This window comes from Magnolia sinica, chromosome 1 (assembly GCF_029962835.1).
Source record: "Magnolia sinica isolate HGM2019 chromosome 1, MsV1, whole genome shotgun sequence".
Lineage (NCBI taxonomy): Eukaryota > Viridiplantae > Streptophyta > Magnoliopsida > Magnoliales > Magnoliaceae > Magnolia > Magnolia sinica.
In genome coordinates, this window is record NC_080573.1 from 124,123,349 (window position 1) to 124,142,025 (window position 18,677).

General features: G+C 39.6%; 1 long non-coding RNA gene across 2 annotated transcripts; it reads right to left on the reverse strand.

The window, feature by feature from the left end:
- Positions 1 to 3,111: 3,111 nt before the first annotated feature.
- Positions 3,112 to 8,098, reverse strand: LOC131256766 (uncharacterized). Of its 2 annotated transcripts, none has more exons than XR_009176935.1 (3): positions 7,872 to 8,098; positions 6,362 to 6,423; positions 3,112 to 3,662 (listed from the first exon to the last, which is right to left on the reverse strand). It is a non-coding gene; the product is annotated as an uncharacterized LOC131256766 (long non-coding RNA). The 2 variants fall into 2 exon arrangements; XR_009176936.1 differs by lacking the exon at positions 7,872 to 8,098 and adding an exon at positions 6,570 to 7,228.
- Between the last annotated feature and the right edge of the window lie 10,579 nt (positions 8,099 to 18,677).

The window sequence follows — 18,677 nt, forward strand, 5'->3', positions numbered from 1 at the left end:
TTTTCGGACCGGTTTTTAAGGTGAAATTACTCACTCATTTCCAAACAAGTGAAAAAATGTAATAATTACTTCTTTACGGTGATTTACCTGGATTATGGAAAACCAAATAGGCTTAAAGAAAGCAATAGATGTATTCAATATATAACATTCACAAACGTATTACAACAAATGCACTACAGATTCACCGTCGTATTACAGAAATGCACTATAATTTGACGGTAAATTGTGCGAAAATCACCAAGTAGTGCATGAAGTTGACTGATCAATTCAGTATATTAACCGGGAAGTGAGTGAAATTGACCATGATACTTCATCTAATTGGATAGTCACGTAAAATTGACTCGGCAATGCATGATATTGACCATGGTCTTCTGGGTAAACACTAAAGAATTTACCTAGAATTTAAACTTCAAGGTAGTTGACCGTGAAATCCAATCACTCCCTAACACTCAGTGAAATCTGTATTCGAGAAAAAGAATAAGAGTGCGTTGATGTGAAACACGTTATTTAGAGAAAGGTCTTCAAGATTTCACGTTCATCAATGCATTCGCGTCCTCTCGTAAGAAGAATGCACTTGGGCTTGAGGAGAATGTAACAGGGAAGATGTAATGTGATAGTATGATGAAGATTATATGGCGATTTAGTGAAGAAAATATGTAAAAATAAGAAATAGGGTTGATAGAGACGAGTCCGGATGTGTTTTTGGGCGTAAATGAGAGAAAAGATTGAAATTGAAAAAGGAGGGGCATTTTCGACCTTTGGGAAGGTGTCCGTACAGCTGGGGCTTATTCTTGCAAGGTAAAATAAGGTGGGCTTGGTCTCGTAAATGGGCCATAAATGGGTCGTACAGTCGTAAATTTCTCATTTTCTGCGAGAGGCGGCTCAACTCAACTGCATTTTAAGTTTGAAAATTACACTGCAGTAGCTTCATTCTAAGAAGCTACTTATTTCTCAGATCTCTCGTATCCTTATCATTGCATGTGCTACAGTGACATTCCTGCACATACAATGAATCACAAACATTGTCAAAAACCCTTTGGGCGTGTTTGGCCGGACCGATCCCATGAGATTAGGAGGGATGAGATGGGTTTTAAGGTAATGATGGCAGTGTCAATGGACGGTCGAACGTCCAATGGGATTCTTATATCCCGGGACTAAAACCCCCACCTGTTTAGATTGTCACAGCCATCCTGGGATAACGTGAGTAATCCCGTTTGGATGCAGATGGGATTAGATATGAAACCAACTGCAATTCCACGCTGCATGTTTGGATGTTCGAGTGGTCCCATACGGACTGTGGGATCAGCCATTCGCACGTACGGCTTTGATTGGTCCAAACCGGGTTGACTACCACACCCAAACCAGTCCACCGAGCTAGCGGCCGGTGCTCTGTGGGACCCGCAATGATGTATCTGTTTCATCTGAACCGTCCATATGTTTTACTGGATCATTTGCGGCCACACCACATGATCTCATCCATACGCAACATTCGATGTGAAATTTGCGCATATGTGTGGAAGTACTATATCAAATCCGTATGGATGATTATGATGTCAGCTAATACTGCAGTACCTACCTTGACTATACTAATGTCTTGAATCATCTAAATTAAACAAGCTGTTTAAAGTATCAGTTTCAGTAAAACATTCCCAACAATATCTATAATTTAATCATAATATACAATGCAAAAAAAACAACCATAATTCCAGTCAGGAGTGCCAAAAATCCCTCTGCAGCTGAAGGTGGGAGATCATCAATCGACGTGGGCCTAGAAATAGTGGCCCGGGCTGTCTGTTGGATAGACAGCGTTGCAGAATGATGGACATCAACTGCATCCACTAATGTCGTCACATCTCTCGAGGGAGATCCACGTCCACGTGTCGGCGGTGCACTCGCCAGACTGAAAAAACTATCCCAGCATGCCGTAGCATCTCTCCAATTCTTGAACGCTTGATGGCAGCACCCACTGTATCCCTTCACCTCGACTCGCGCATCATCCCATGTAAGATAAATTCTTGGCCGATGCCCAAATAGGACAACATAGTATTTTTCCTTTGCCATCTGCAAAAAGAGGTCCATTATCGCAATGAATAGTAATAAATTGAAAGTCATATGCATTTACAAGCAAAGAGGCACATCCAATCATATGAAAAATATATAATCTAATAAAATCATTTGACATATGTTTGGGGAGCGTACCTTTTCTTCATACGAAGTGTGTGGTCCTATCAGGAAAAAAGTTACATAACAAAAGCAATTTATCCAGAATTAGATTAAATAATTACATATCAAGCATATCATCCTAAGAATGGTCCAAGGCCAGTGTATAACACTGTCCCTACCAGATATGAGGAATCCAAAAGTAGAAGTCGTAACAAAAAATATGTGAAAGTTATTACATGCACAAAAAAAAAAATAGTTTCTTGTAGCAAATGTTCGACCACCTGAATTACTATATAAACCGTACCCAACTTTCAAAGTTTTGAAATCCAAAAGATCAGCAACCATCAAACAGAACCACCACCATCATTACTCTTCAAATCGGATAGAGTTTTTTTAAGCTAATCAACATGACGTTTCGGCCGTAGAGCAACAAAAAGGATGCAAGCTTCTCATCCTTATTCAAGAGCTGACCAACCTCAATAAACTCAACATTGGTTAGCCCCTGATCCTCTTCCAGTATGTCTAAGACCTTACTCATTCGGTTGACCTCCTTTCCAAGTCCGAAGTTACGCATAGCTTCTACGACACTCATGAGAGACATGCCTACGACATCACAAGGTTGAGCAGGCCACATCCTTTTTATTATCGCACTCCCACCATGACTACTATCGGATTCGGTTCTACGATTAGGAGTATCCTGAAACGGCCTATTTTTCCTTGTTTGACTGTCAGTTGATTGGCCATAATTTCCTGGTGATTCATAGAGATTTTCCTTAGAGAGGTCCACGGTAGCATCCGTGTCATCGTTCAGCTCTCTCCACGACTCATTCAGGTCTCTATAAACACGAGACAAGGATGCCGCAATGTTCTTACTTCCTTGCGCATATTTGCCCCATAGCCTGGTCAGACCCAACAATCACCATTAAATCATCCATCCATTCAATTCGTTTGCCACGTAACCTCTCAGCTCGTGGATGAGACTACAAACATACGATAATTTTGAAAATCAGTAAATGTGAGTTGACTATCAATTTTTTATACATCAAAAATTATAGGTTATGTTACCTTTAAAAACTCCTCCCAAACTTCGTCTGGGGCCGTCACGACCATGCGCTCAATGTCCCAATCGAAGCCGCTCGCAGCCAGCATGTCCTTTACATCACCGTACTCCCTCTTGTGATACTTCAATCTGTTTTGGACATTTTGCCAGGTGACAAGAATCTGTGTACGTTTATGGACCTCGTTGATGGCCATTTGATATGCTTCTCGTTTGAAGCCATTATTTGCCTTTCAACCTAGTGCAATTTGCTCAATCAAGGTGTCAAACAAAAATTAATCCATAGTTCCAGTCCATTTGATCTTGGCAGCGCGAGAGGAAGGCTTTGCCAGGGATTTTACGGACTTCTCACGTGGTGAGCAACGTGTTGGTGGAACCGGGCTACGCAACGGCGACCGAGTCGAAGTCGGAGTGGAACCTCCCAAATTGGCTGACATATCACCTATGTATAAATGGGAAGACAGTTACATAAAGAGAATCATGCGGATACAGTATATGTCAATTAGAAGATTTCTCAATATTATAGGTAGACAAATAAATAGTTGTTGATGTTTGTAGAAATTTTTTTTGTAACAGGTTATACAAATAGTAAAAACTAATATTTCAAACTTGTACAAAAAACTCGGTGTATCCATTAGTTCAGTCATCCACTATGTCATTATTATCACAAAAACTAAGTAGGTCTATCGAATCCTACTATTGTTTTGGGCGTCTGCCCACATGCGCTTCGCGATCCTGTTACGAGCTCTGATCCACTCATCCTTCGCTTGTTGAGTGACTTGGACTAGCCATTGCCTTTCATCAATTGTTGATACCTCATTTGGGGTGGGATTAGCCTCAACATCACCCACTGGTACACTTATGTCACGCAAGTCTTGGTCCGATCCATCTTCTCTCTGTATGAAATTATGTAGCACACAACAAGCAACGATAATTTTAACATGTGTATCAAAAGAATATTGCATAGTCATCTTTAAAATTGAAAATCTCCCCTTCATCACACCGAAACATCGCTCAATTGCGTTTCGCAATTGCACATGTCAATTGTTAAATAATTCTTTCATATTAATGGGTGATCTCCTAGTACGATACTCTTGCAAATGGTATCGAACTCCATGATAAAGGGCCATGAGCCCTGGTGAATGAGCGTAACCAGCGTCGATGACGAAGTATTTTCCTACATAATTGCAGGAATGATTCTTTCAATTTTGCATGAAGACGATAATATGCACCAATTAATTCATGAATGATAATGAATATTAGTTACTGTGGGGCACAATAAGAGGATCGTTAGTTCGCCTCAGGGCATTATGTAGGACTCTCGTATCCGACGCTGAACCTTCCCATCCGGCTAACACATACATTGACATATCAAAGGAACAAGCAACAAGTACATTCTACGATAAGATACCCTTTCGGTTACGGAAGCTTGCATATTCTGATGCTACTATGTGTACCAGAATATGTGTCCCGTCAATTGCACCTACGCAATCCTGTAGTGGAAGAGTTTTTGAGCCTATAGGATTAATATTAAATGATATATATTTTTACGTTTAGATTAATGAATAATCAGTTGGTCTATAATGATACCTGGAAATAACTGGCCCAATGTGTATTTTCCTAAATCTCAATCTGTGTTTGTGCGCCTAGTTGCTTAACATACTCAGGGTACAAGGAAACAACCGCATCTAGAACTCGGTGAAAGTGACGGCTTATAGTTTCACCAGAACAACAAAATCTGTGTCCTATCCACGATTTCAGACGTTGTAGCCGACTGTATGCAGGAACACGACTAGTTGTTCCTCCAAACTAATGTTACGTGTATCGCGTAAGGTCATCTTATCATGCACTACTTCACATAGATGGAAAAATGCATCTTGCTTCATCCTAAGTTGAGTAATGCAATCCCTATCACCTATTCAAATAATGGAATTGATAAATCTGGCACGCGCATCATCCCCTATTCGAGCCGGTTCTTTAAACATGTAGTGTCGATGGTATTCCCCAACAGCTGCAACACATGCAACCATTGTAAGAACTATAATGGAATCAGTCATCTCTTCCTCATCTTCATCATCCATCACCTGTCACCCACCTACGTATACAGGTGGAAGTAGAGGACTTTAAAATTAGCGTGAACCTCCCAATTAAAATTACTTTTTTTTTTCAAATCATATTGTGAAATTGTTTCCCCTAGTGTTGCCCACCTAAAAAATAAATGGGTATATTCTTGAGCACCAGGTCTAACTTTTGATGTGAAATCTAAAGAGAACACACAAAGACTATGGATCATGTACAAACAAGGGTTTCATCCCCTTCTCAACTGCTTAATTCCCTAAGTGTGCTTACTTGAATCACACATTCACCTAATTTTTTGACCCTGTATGGGCTAATATGGGTCATGCACTTGAAAGTGAATTGTAGAAAATTTAGAACTACACCATGGAAGAGCCCACCTAAAGCTCAAACCCATTACTTGCTTGTAGGAGACCATCAATCTTTTATGTAAGCACTCTTAAGGAAGGCAACGTGCCATGTTAGGGTCAGACTAAGCTCCAACCTAGTTATTACTTGGGAAGTAGGTATGAGCCTAGCTCAATTAATAATCAAGCCTTTGAATTTAGCCCCATCGTGTATGTTTCAATCTTGGCCTCCTGCGATTCACAGGAGGCAAAAACATGAAAACGTCTTGCAGATTATAATTAATCTGCTTTCAAGATACAATAAGCTAACCTGTCTAAATAAAGAGTGTGTGGAATTTCAGTTTTAAGATGAAAGCAACACTCCAAACAACACAAAATATAAACATGAAGTTGGCCTCAGGTGGCCATGCCAAGTAAGACCCTAGAATTACTTTGATTTTTATAAAAATAAATTTTGAAATTTGAACACATGGTCCAAACCTTCAAAAAATCATTTACTTTATTTTTGAAAACCCAATCAACAGAAGATGCATGTATACAAACTTGTAATTGGTGGCATCTGTTTATAAATTTCTGATTGTGAAGAAGTAAAAAAATAAAAATAAATAAATAAATAAAAATTGAGTATCAAAGGGGTATGCACATGAATTTCACATATTGCCCATGCACATTATCAACCTAGCGGTGTCCAAATTGAGTAGAATGTATTAGAACATACCGGGACTACGTGTTGCAGGTATATGAACGCTGTGTCGTTATAGGCGAATGTCTCACTATAATCTGCAAAAAAGCCAATAAAAAAATATTGAAACATTAATAGTGTTTAAACCAGTTGACCATCAAAATATATCTCAAAGTGAAATCAGAGCATTCACAATATCTTTTTGAAGACGTAGCACTAATTCTCTCAGTCAATGCATACATACCTGCATTGCTGATTGACTTAAAGCATAAGATCAAATACAAATATGCCCATCCTACTAATTGGTCTAATTTTTGGATTGGATGAAATCACTTCAACATACACAATGAATCAATCTCAGACGATGATTCTGTGATTGTTGTATCAATACAAGTTTTCATATAGGTTCCCATACGAAACGTACATCGAAACAGATTGTTAAAATAAAATCTCCAAATGAGACAAACATCTATTTTGCATCCACATGAACCGAAAGGGGAGGAATACCTACTTTTGACATAATTAAAGAACTTATAAATCAAACTCTACTATGAGTTGCAAATTATTAAAACTCACATCAAATCCTTCCCATCTATAGAAGGACGAGAATCTCAAAAATAGTCCTAATATAATAATCAACAAAGATTCAAGCCTCCAATCATCCCAGCTCCAACCCCCTGATCCTAAATGAAACATGCACCATATGCATGTTAAGAAGGCTATCCTATACAACTGGTGATCATAATAATGAGAACTAGAAGACCTCTAAACAAATTTCAAAGTCTAAGCCATCTACAAAAACCTTCTCTAGATCCAATTCCATGCATTAAAATAGATAACTGGTGCTGGTAATAGAGAGCAGTTATCAGAACATTTTCACCCACAAAAAAAAAGACTTTTATAGAACATCTATCAAGTTTAAGTTCCAACAGATGTCCTTGGCCCTCGACAAAACCATATTGTTCGGTTATGTGATAGCAGGACAAAACTAGAAGACACTAACAGTAATAAAGTAATCTTTGAAAACTAACTGTAAAAAAAAAAAAAAAAAAAAAAACTTTTTTGCTTCCTAATTAAACCAAATCCATTTTAAGGCACCACCATGTCCATCCGCGAGGTATATACCATAAATTTCTACGTCATGCAAGAAGTCGAGCTTAACAACACCCACTGATACGGTATGAAATACCAACAGACGGAACAATTGTGTGTAGAAGCCCTTTATGATGGATTTCATGCCCAAATCCGTTTCCTATCCAAGTCCTCCTCTCAGCCAAAAGAGGCCTTTAATGTGCATGCATGCCAAGCTACAGCTCCTACGGCCGAACTTTACATTGCAATGCATGTGGGTGTCGAATGGATTTTTAGAACTCAACTCCTCCCAATCACACTTGAAATTCATTCCAACATGAATTCATGAGAGGATTACAAGTTTTGAAAAGGGACGGCATCCGATCCAAATCAGGATAATAATAGAAAGTCTTGAAACGGCTAATCCATATCCAGGAGACAGATTGGGGGAAAATCAGGGTATAGGGAGACATACCTCAATCACGAACAGTAACCCTCTTCGAGAGGCCAGACCTTACCTTCTCCCCTTGCTTCGATCAATGGAGCTCCACAACATGCATCCATGGCTATATAACCGGAGATGGTCGTCACTGACAAAAGCCTATACCAGAGATCATTCATCTCTGCCTTGTTCGGATTTGAAAGCAGGGACGAGTTGCTGCAGGCAACGTTGTCATTTCGTATCTCCGTACGGGCAAAAAATCTAGCAAGAGATCGCAGCCAACAATCCTGCAGGATTTGGATGGTGGGCTTAAGGAGACAAGAGAGACGGGATGAGATTTCTCATCCTTATCCCACCTATGCGAGTAATAACCGTGGGATAAAGACGGGTTGTCTGGATCCCGGCCGAAACAAACGCGCGCGTGGGATGGGCACATGGGATCGCGTGATCCCATCCCTCGTAATCCATCTTAATCCATCTGCCCAAACACGCCCTTTGACTCCTACCAAGGCACATGGTCCTTGGATTTAATGGGTCTCTTCGGAACATGTCCCTTGTTTGTCTTCTCCATGTGAATGTCTCTCTTTTGTATTCTTCATTGCAGGGAATAATTTAAAAAAAAAAAAAAAATCATTAAGTCCGTCTTCCTAAGCAACAACCAAGTCACTATCCCACTGAGTCACTGTCATTTTGAAAATATGGTTGTCACTTAGCGGGTGTTTTATTAACATGATGGAAGGTGATCATTCCCATTACAAGAACTATAATAATGGGTTCGGTGATTTTTATTTTAATTTTTATAACAATGTTATCAACCCACTCGGGATGTACCACGTTCATATCCTTGATATTTCAACATTATCAACACCATATTTGATATTTCACAACTTAGAAACGTTCAAAGAAAAAGGAATCTCAAGAAGAATATGTCAAATATTATTTTTTACCTAGTTAATAAGGAGATAAATATTGTAGCTGTAGATCCATGAGAAAAAAGGCTCTAATCACCCATCCTTATATATTGGAAGCTCAATTTCTTTCTGATTTTTAATTTATTATTTTTTGTTGCTTGCTCGAACAACCAACAAAACGAGGAATCTCGAAAGGAACAAATGGCTTGTGATGCTAGAAGAATCCTCACATATTTCCATAACAACCAAGACCTCCAGATCTTGGAAACTAAATAGACCATGATGTCCCACTGACCTGGTCGACCCTGACTCGCTGTCCACCCTCTTACAATCGGTGGGTTATGGCTACAGTTATAATCCATAGCCATAGAGAGGCCAGCTTTCCCAACTCAAAAAATTGAAAACGCAGGGGCATTTTCTGTCAGAAATTGTCTCTTTTCATTTTCATTTTATTGTTTAGCCGTAGGTTATATACATTTAAAAAAAAAAGTAAAACCTATTCTTTGCTATACAATTCCGTCTCCTAGACTCACGCTACACTCCCTTATTTACGGGATGTTACAAATTTCAAATGCCTAAAATCTCTCTTAGTTGTTTACAATGATAGCTCACGCCAACAACTCTCTTGGTTGTTTACAATGACAACTCACGCCAACACTCCCCCTCAAGTTGATGCATCGAGGTCTCGCATGCCCAACTTGTCAAGTGAGTTGTAAAAGTCCTTGCTAGATACAACTTTTATAAGGATGTCCGCCAACTGATCTTCGGATTTCACAAACGGAAACCTAATTGTTTTTGCTTCAAGATTCTCTTTGATGAAGTGTCGATCTACCTCCACATGTTTAGTACAATCATGTTGAATAGGATTGTGAGAAATGGCAATTGCCACTTTATTGTCACATAAGAGATCCATCTCGAAAGTGGGGGCAAACCCAATTTCAGTGAGTAGCTTTCTTAACCAAAGGAGTTCACAAAGACCCTTAGCCATTCCCCTAAACTCAGCTTCGGCACTTGACAAAGCTACTACTTTTTGTTTCTTGCTCCTCCAGGTTACAAGATTTTCCCCAACAAATGTAAAATATCCTGAGGTGGACTTTCTGTCAGTGATATTACATGCCCAATCCGGATTTGTATATCCATAAACCATCGACTGACTGTTATGTTTTGAGAACATAAGCCCCTTGCCCAGGGGTGACTTCAAGTATCGAAGTATTCGAATCACTGCTTCCATATGACTCTTACTTAGATTATGCATAAATTGACTTACAACACTTACAGCGTATGCAATATCTGGACGAGTATGGGAGAGATAAATGAGTTTACCAACCAACTTTGGTATCTTCCTTTATTCGTTGGTACTTGGTCTCGGTATTCTCCAAGCTTGTGATTCTGAACCATGGGGGTGTCTGCAGGTTTACACTCCAACATCCCTACTTCGGTTAGCAAGTCTAATATGTATTTCCGTTGGGAGAGAAATATACCTTTCTTAGACCTGACAACTTCAATTCCCAAGAAGTAATTGAGTCCTCCCAGATTTTTCATCTCAAATTCAGTTGCTAATTGCTTTTGAAGCAGAGAGATTTCTTCTTCATCATCTCTTGTAATAATCATGTCATCTACATAGACTATCAAAGCAGTTACCTTACCCAACTGATGCTTTAAGAACAAAGTATGGTCAGAGTTACTTTGTTGGAAGCCATATTTTTTCATTGCCAAGCTAAACCTTTCAAACCATGCTCGTGGTGATTGCTTCAGTCCGTACAATGCTCGCTGCAATCTACACACCACTTCATTCTTTGAAGATGCTGTATAACCTGGAGCAACATCCATATAAACTTCTTCTTGGAGATCACCATTGAGAAAAGCATTCTTTACATCAAATTGATGCAAAGGCCAATCAAGATTTGCTGCAAGAGACAATAACACCCTAACTGTATTCAACTTGGCTACAGGTAAGAAAGTCTCCTGATAATCGACACCATACGTCTGCGTATATCCCTTCGCTACCAGTCTTGCTTTGTATCGTTCAATAGATCCATCTGCTTTGTATTTAATGAGAACACCCATTTACACCCCACGGTTTGTTTTCCTTCAGGTAATGGAACAAGAGTCCATGTATCATTTTTAAGTAGTGCCTCCATTTCTTCCTCTATAGCTCAGGTCCATCTTAGATTTGCCAATGCCGCATGAACACTGGTAGGAATCTAACATATGGAAAGTTCCTGTGTAAATTTCTTGAGAAGTTCAGAGAGTTCCTTGGTAGATACATAGTTAGCAATTGAATACCTCGACTTTCGTTCTTCAATATCTGGAGAGTATCTATTAGGTGGCTTGCCATGATTGTACCTGTGAGGTAAGACATATCCCGCAGAAGTATCTATATCATTGGTATGTAAGGGTGTAATAACAGTACTTACCTCAGGAGTATTCTCAAGAGATGATTCGGCTGACACTTCAGAGGGAGGGGATATAGGTTCGATCTCAGATGTTGCATGCTCTACATTAGGATATATCTCGGCTTCATAGTTCACAACACCTGAGTTATTATTCGGCCCATTATGCTCCTGTGGCTTCTCATGATTATGCCCCTCATGTTCACATGGATATATCTCGGCTTCACAGTTCACAATGCCTGAGTTATCATTCGGCCCATCATGCTCCTGCGGCTTCTCATGATTCTGCCTCTCATGTTCACATGGCCCCTCATGTTTGAACCAATCAAACTCATTCGGCATCTTATGTTGGAACAAATTCAACTCTTCATTATGTATCTCCCCCTGAAAAGAAGTAGGTGCCAGAGAGGAAAAAAACATATCAGTCTCCAAAAATTGGATATCCATAGTCACATAGAGTCTGCGAGTGGTAGGATCATAGCACCGGTACCCTTTTTAATGAACTTCATAGCCTAAAAACAAACACCGACATGCACAGGATCAAGTTTAGTGCGCTGGTTCTTGTGGAGATACACATAAACGACACACCCAAAGATGCGAGGAGGAAGCATCAGTGCAGTAGGTAGTGACACATAAGTAGAAAGACAATGGAGTGGTGTCTTAAAAGATAAAACCTTGGAAGACATTCAGTTGAGAAGATGGACAACAGTTGAGATGGCATCGGTCCAAAACCGTTTGGGCATATGAGCACCAAGAAGCAAAGCACAAGCAGTCTCAAGAACATATCTATTCTTCCTCTCGGCGACACCGTTCTGTTGAGGTGTTTGTGAGCATGAAGTTTCATGAATTAAACCATGTTGAGTAAAGTACGCTTTAAGGTGCTGATTGACATATTCACCACCATTGTCAAAGCGGAGAACCTTCATGGTGGCACCGTACTGAGTACCAACCATAGCATGGAATGTTTCAAAGGCACTGAGAACCTCATCTTTGTGTTTCATCAAGTAGAGTCATGTCATACGGGTACAATCATCCACAAAAATAATAAACCAACGAAAGTCAGACATATTAGTAACAGGTGAGGGCCCCCATACATCAGAGTGAATTAACGCAAATAGAGTGTTACTTTTAGTCATGCTTAATGGATAAGTAGTGCGATGGCTCTTAGCCAAAATACAAGTGTCACATTTCAAATCAGATGTCTGTAAATGCTTAAACAGATCAGGAAAAACATGCTTCAAATAAGGAAAAGATGGGTGTCCCAAGCGTCGATTCCACAACCAAAGTAGTGTCTCTTTATCAGCATGTGGATGGTTCATGTTATTGGCCTAGCCGATAATGATGTCTTCCACATAATATAATCCCCCCCTCTTAGTACCACATCCAATTATCTCCTTAGTGAGAATATCCTGAATAAGACAGAAATTTGGATAAATAAGTACAACACACCCAAGGTCTACAGTAAGATGACTTATAGACAACAATTTATGGGATAGAGACGGAACAAATAAAGTATTAGATAAATGCAAGGATGGAGATAAGGTCACAGAGCCAGCTCCAGTGACTAGTGAGATAACACCATTTGCATTGGCTATACTGGTGCATCGCGAAAGAGAGGTCTGAGAAAAGTCTGAGGCAATAAAGGTCATATGGTCAGTGGCCCCCGAGTCGAGAAGCCATGCACTACAGTCCGCATCTCTACAGGAGGTAAGAAGAGCAAGGCCAGGGGTACCTGAGTTCAAGTTGGGAGGAGCATCCGTGGATGTTGCAGCTGGTTGTATAAGAGAAAGATAGGGCTCTGCAGCAGCAACAGCAATTGTGCCTGAACTTCCATTGGTTCTGGTTCCATCAGGACGTTTACGGGCTTGAAGATCATGCCACCAATCAGGGTACCCTTGCAAATTAAAACAGTTTTCACGTGTGTGTTTCTGGTTTCCACAATAAGAACATTTTTTCGCATCAGTAGAATTCTGGGTCTTGGAAGATTTACCGGGGGCAGAGGTGCTTAACGTAAGGGCTTTGGAAGCCAAGACAGCACCCTGAAGCCCATCGGTGTCATGGGAAGTCATAACCTGCTGTCGAATAGCCTCCCGTCTAACATGTGCATATGCTTGTTCGACAGTAGGAAACGGTTTCATCTGTAAAACATCAGCCCGTATCTTGTCTAGCCGATCGTCAAGACCCTCTAGAAACACATAAACATGGTCTTCCTGAATGATCCGATTATAGTGTTGAATATCAAAAGAGCATTCCATAGGATTTGGCCGGTGGAAATCAATTTCACGCCATAAACCCTGCAACTCAATGTAATATTTTTTCAGCGAGCCAGTAGCTTGCGTTAGTCGTGTCACACGCCGTCGAAGATCATACACTTGTGAGGTATCACTACTATCAAAGAAGGTAGTTGCAATGGAATCCCAAACCGCTTTTGCCGTAGGAAACCGAATAAAATTGCCAATTAATGACGAATCTATGGAAGAAATTAACCAACCTTTAACAATGGCATTATCGGTGCGCCACTTGCGAAAGGAGGGATCAGTTGGTAGCGGCGGGGGAAAGTCGCCGTTAATGTACCCCAGTTTGTCCTTGCCAGAGATATACATCTCGACAACCTGGGACCACAGTGCATAGTTGGAACCATCCAACTTAATGCCGATCGGAGTAGCGGATGTTTCAGTGGTGATGGTCGAGATCCGAGCGCTGTTCAAAACCTCGGTCATCCTTGTAGTCAATTCAAGGATAGAGTCAAAGAGATTGGACCTGTCGCCAAAGGAGTTTGGATTATCAGAGTCCGCCATGAACGGAGGTATGGTTAGGGTGCAATACAGGAAGTCAGAACTCGTTTGGCTCTTATACCATGTCAAAAATTGTCTCTTTTCATTTTCATTTTATTATTTAGCCGTAGGTTATATACATTTTAAAAAAAAACTAAAACCTATTCTTTGTTATACAATTCCGTCTCCTAGACTCACGCTACACTCCCTTATTTACGGGATGTTACAAATTTCAAATGCCTAAAATCTCTCTTGGTTGTTTACAATGACAGCTCACGCCAACAACTCTCTTGGTTGTTTACAATGACAGCTCACGCCAACATTTTCAACCTGAGAAATGGGGCTGTACAGCTGAGGCTTATTCTTGGGAGCTGAAAATAAGTGGGCTTATTTTTTAGAATGAGCCATAAATGGGTCGTACGGTAGGAAATTTCTCCTTATGATATGTTATGCAAGGAATCCTCTCGCCAAGACTTTTCTACAGTGGTTGGATTTTCGACAAGAGGCGGCTCAACTCGATTGCATTTTAAGTTTGAAAATTACATTGCAGTGCCTTCTTTTCGAAGAAGCTACTTTGTTAATTGATGTAATTATCATTTTACGATTTTTTTATTTTTTATTTTTTATTTTTAGTAGCTAATTGGTGTGCCTAATGTAATGTTCATGTAAAATTCACTCTGAATATTAAGTGTGTCAACTCATGTTGAGCTATGATTCTAAAAATCTAATTTTATTGATTTAAGTGGACCACATGATTAGAAACCGCATAAATGGTAACTTTCATCCTCCGAACTTTTCCCTATGTATAACTATCTGAATTAAGCGATAGAATTGATTTCTAGGACATAATCTAAATTTTAGTGTGGCATCTAATGGTTGGAGTGGATTTCATATGATTATCAAAGTGAGCCCGTAAAAATTAAGGTAGACACTTTGACAACTATTTTATTTGGCGTAGCCCATTGAATCACAAGCCAGCCTAATTTTTTTGGCTTTGCATCTAAATTAGGATTAGGCATTTAATGTTTAGACTGGATTTTGCATACACATCATGAGATGGGTCTAAATTGAGATTAATGATAATTGTATGTGATGTGGCAAATGATTTGGACGGAGCCACCATAATGATTATGTAAGATCCACTTGACAATTAGATACTAATCTCATATTAGGTTTAGAGATTAAAAAATTCCATGCTGACCCGTGATTCAAGTGGGGCACACAGTAAAAAAAAAAAACACTTACGATAGATGTCTACCCTTAATTTTTATAAGGCCTACCTAATAAATATACGAAATCCATCCCAATCTTTTGGATTCCATACTAATATTTAGCCCTGTGAACCAAAAATCATACTAATACGTGATTCACCTGAGCTATAATAATGAAAACTGTTTTAAGGGTCACTTTTTACAATAATTTAGTTCGCTTAAATCAAAGAATGTTGTTGATTTTTAGACCCTTGGTCGTCTAATAAGGGATGAAGGCGGCTGGGATGCATTTTTTATAAACATCACGGTGGGGCCCACCCGAGCCAGCCACCGACCATCGCACGCATTGACGGAACGCAGTGGAATGATAACGATTGATGGGGTGGCTTTCTAAGATGGCATCGGAAGCTAAATTCCACTATCTATTATTATTATTATTATTATTATTATTTTAAATTTCGTTTTTAAGTTTGCTCATGTGTGCCCCCATCACGGATAGACCTGTACCTTGAAAGGACGCGGATTGCGTACCAAGTAACTGAGTAGGCTGTAGCGTACCGAGTAAACTCAATGGGGCACACCATAATGCATGTCTTATCAACACGGAAGCAGATTGGCTGGTGTACCACACATTAGCTATGTAGCTGGTGTAGATACGTGTGGTGCCAAGACGACCGTGGACGCTCCTCGAGCTCCAAGTTGGCCTCACAATGATGTATTTATTATATCCACACAGTTCATCCATTTTTTGAGATCATTTTAGAGCATTAGACAAAAAATGAATCATATCCAAATCTCAAATGGACCACACCAAAAATAGGAGCAATGGTAATGATTTTTACCGTTAAAAAATTCCTAGGGCCCACCATAATGTTTATTTTCCATCCAATATGTTAATAAGGTCACAAATACATGGATGAAGAGTAAAAACAAATTTCATATTAATTTGGAAGTTCTATCACCCCAAAAGGGTTTCAATGGTAGACGTTCAATACCTCACTGCTTTTTGTAGTGTGGTCCACTTGATCCTTAGATCTGTTTTATTTTTGGGCTTAAGCATTAAGAGGAGCTCCTAGAATGGATGAACAGTTTGGATATAACACATACCTCATGATGGGACCCACAGTTCTTGCTGACGTCAATACACCTGCTATGTAGCCGGTGTGTGGTACACCAGTCAATCCGCTTCCTATCAACACCGTCCATTCCTCCCTTTTTCCAGATCATTTCAAGGCATGTGCATCTGTCTTTTCAGCTCGTTTTATGGCGTGAGCGGAAAAGTGAAGCATACCCATGGCTCTCAAGTGGACAACCCCACAGTCACATGAAACAATGGAAATTAAACACTTACCTTTGAAACATCTCGGGGCTATAGAAGTTTTGGATCAAGATGATATATGAATTTTCCTTTCGTCCATGACTTTATGACCTTATAAACAAGTTGGATGACAAACAAATATTAATATGGGCCCTAGGAAGGTTTCAACTGTGAATGCCATTAAGTCCACTGTTTTCTATTGTGTGGTCCACTTGGGCTTTGGATATACTCCAATTTTGACCTCATTAACTAAAATGAGCTGGTAAAATTTACAGACGGCGTGGATAAGACACTTACATCATCAGTGGGCCTCACAGAGTTTACTAATTAGGCAATCAACATCCTACGTAAAATATCTATAATGCAAAATACTAACCATTGACTTGGTGTACCGATATTTAAGTAAGAGAATAGAAACAAAGGTATTCAACAAAAGTAGAAATGCCAGTACAATTCTGGTGCAAGAGTAAGGTGGCATCTTCGGTGGAAGCAAGCGGTGATAATGATGCCTACCTTGAAACCTTTCTAGTGCCCACCGTTATGTTTATTTACACCAGTAACCCCATTGTTTATCTATCGGGACTGTCGGTCTGATGAGATCTGATGATGATGAACTGCGTCGTTCGTATTCTTAAATTGTATTTCCATGATAATCCTAATGAAGTGACTTTTTGGGGCATGGCCTTCCTGTTTGATTAAATGATCAATGGTTAGGATCCCTCAACCATGGACTCCAATTATAACCTGGGTTACATGAGAAAAAATAATGGGATTGTATTAGACAAGGTGACGGGGTTACACAAGACAAAGTGGTGAGTTGTTAGACAAAGTGATTGAGTTTTACCATACAAAGTGATAAGACTACATGAGGCAAAGTTATAGGGTTCTATTAGACAAACTAACGGATTTGCCGAACAAAGTGACTAAGTTTTACTGGACAAAGTAATATGGTTGTAAGAGAAAAAAGAAAAAAGAAAAAGTCAGAATTGTAAAACAATGTGATGGGATTGCATGAGATAAAGTGACAAGGTTTTGCTAGACAAACATGATTGCAAGAGACATTATAATATAGGTGTTCTACTAGAAAAATTAATAGGTCACTTAACATAGTAACGGGTCCACTAGAAAATTGATTGGGTTACACTAGACAAGTATTTATTTCAATGGAATTCTATTATTTTTGCTAACATATATATTTTGATGGACTTATTATAATCATCCTATCAAAGAGCACATATATACACTAATTTGAAATATTAACGTTATTTTAGTAATCAAATTTGAGATAATTATCACTCAATTGCTATCCTTTACTATTCTTTAATGGCTGGTTGAGTGAGTGTATGGGCAAATGGGTCAGTTGCTTGAGCATGCCTCAAATCCATCCCAACGACGTGCATTATCTCATGTTAGGTCAAGGACTTAAAAATCACCTCCGCCCATGATGTGGGTGGACCACATGATTGGAAAGTCTAGAAGGCAACAATTGCCCTCCAAACTATTTCCCTTGGAATGGCCCACTTAAATCATGGATGGGACCGATTTTTAGGCCCCATGCCATAATTTTGGTTTTTAATCTAATAGTTGGAGTGGATTTTATATGGACATATATGGCCTATGACACCTCGTTGCAAAAGTTCCTTTGTCCAGAAGTTAGGTGGGGCCACCGTGATATTTGCAAGAAATCCACCTTGTCCCTCCGTTTTCCCATATCATGTTACAACATAGCTTAAAAAAGAGAAAAATCCAATACTCAAATGGGCCGTACACCCATATCCATAGCTCAACTGGCAGACTGAGTGGAGATACCTCGTTTCAACACTTGAGTTCATGGTATCGGTCCCTAGTGGGGTTGGCTAACATGGCGTGTGTGTAGTGAGGGTTTGTACTAACAAGCTAAACCCTGAGGTCCTACAATAGGAAAGAGTGGGTAGGGAAGTGACCAATGTTGGAACCTCCCTGAGGTCCATCATCATGTTTGTTTGTCATCTAAACCGTTCATAAGGTCATTTGTGCGGGGATAAATTGAAAACACAAAATATCAGAATGAGCCAAAACTTCTGTGGCTCCACGAATGTTTCAACGATGGACGTTCAGTTCTCATGGTTTCTCGTTGCATGGCCCAATTGAGTTTTGAATTTCCATCTTTTTTTGGGCTTATGTCCTAGCATGATTTGGCAAAATGGGTGAATGAGGTGGATTTCTCACAAACATCATAGCAGGCCCTACCTA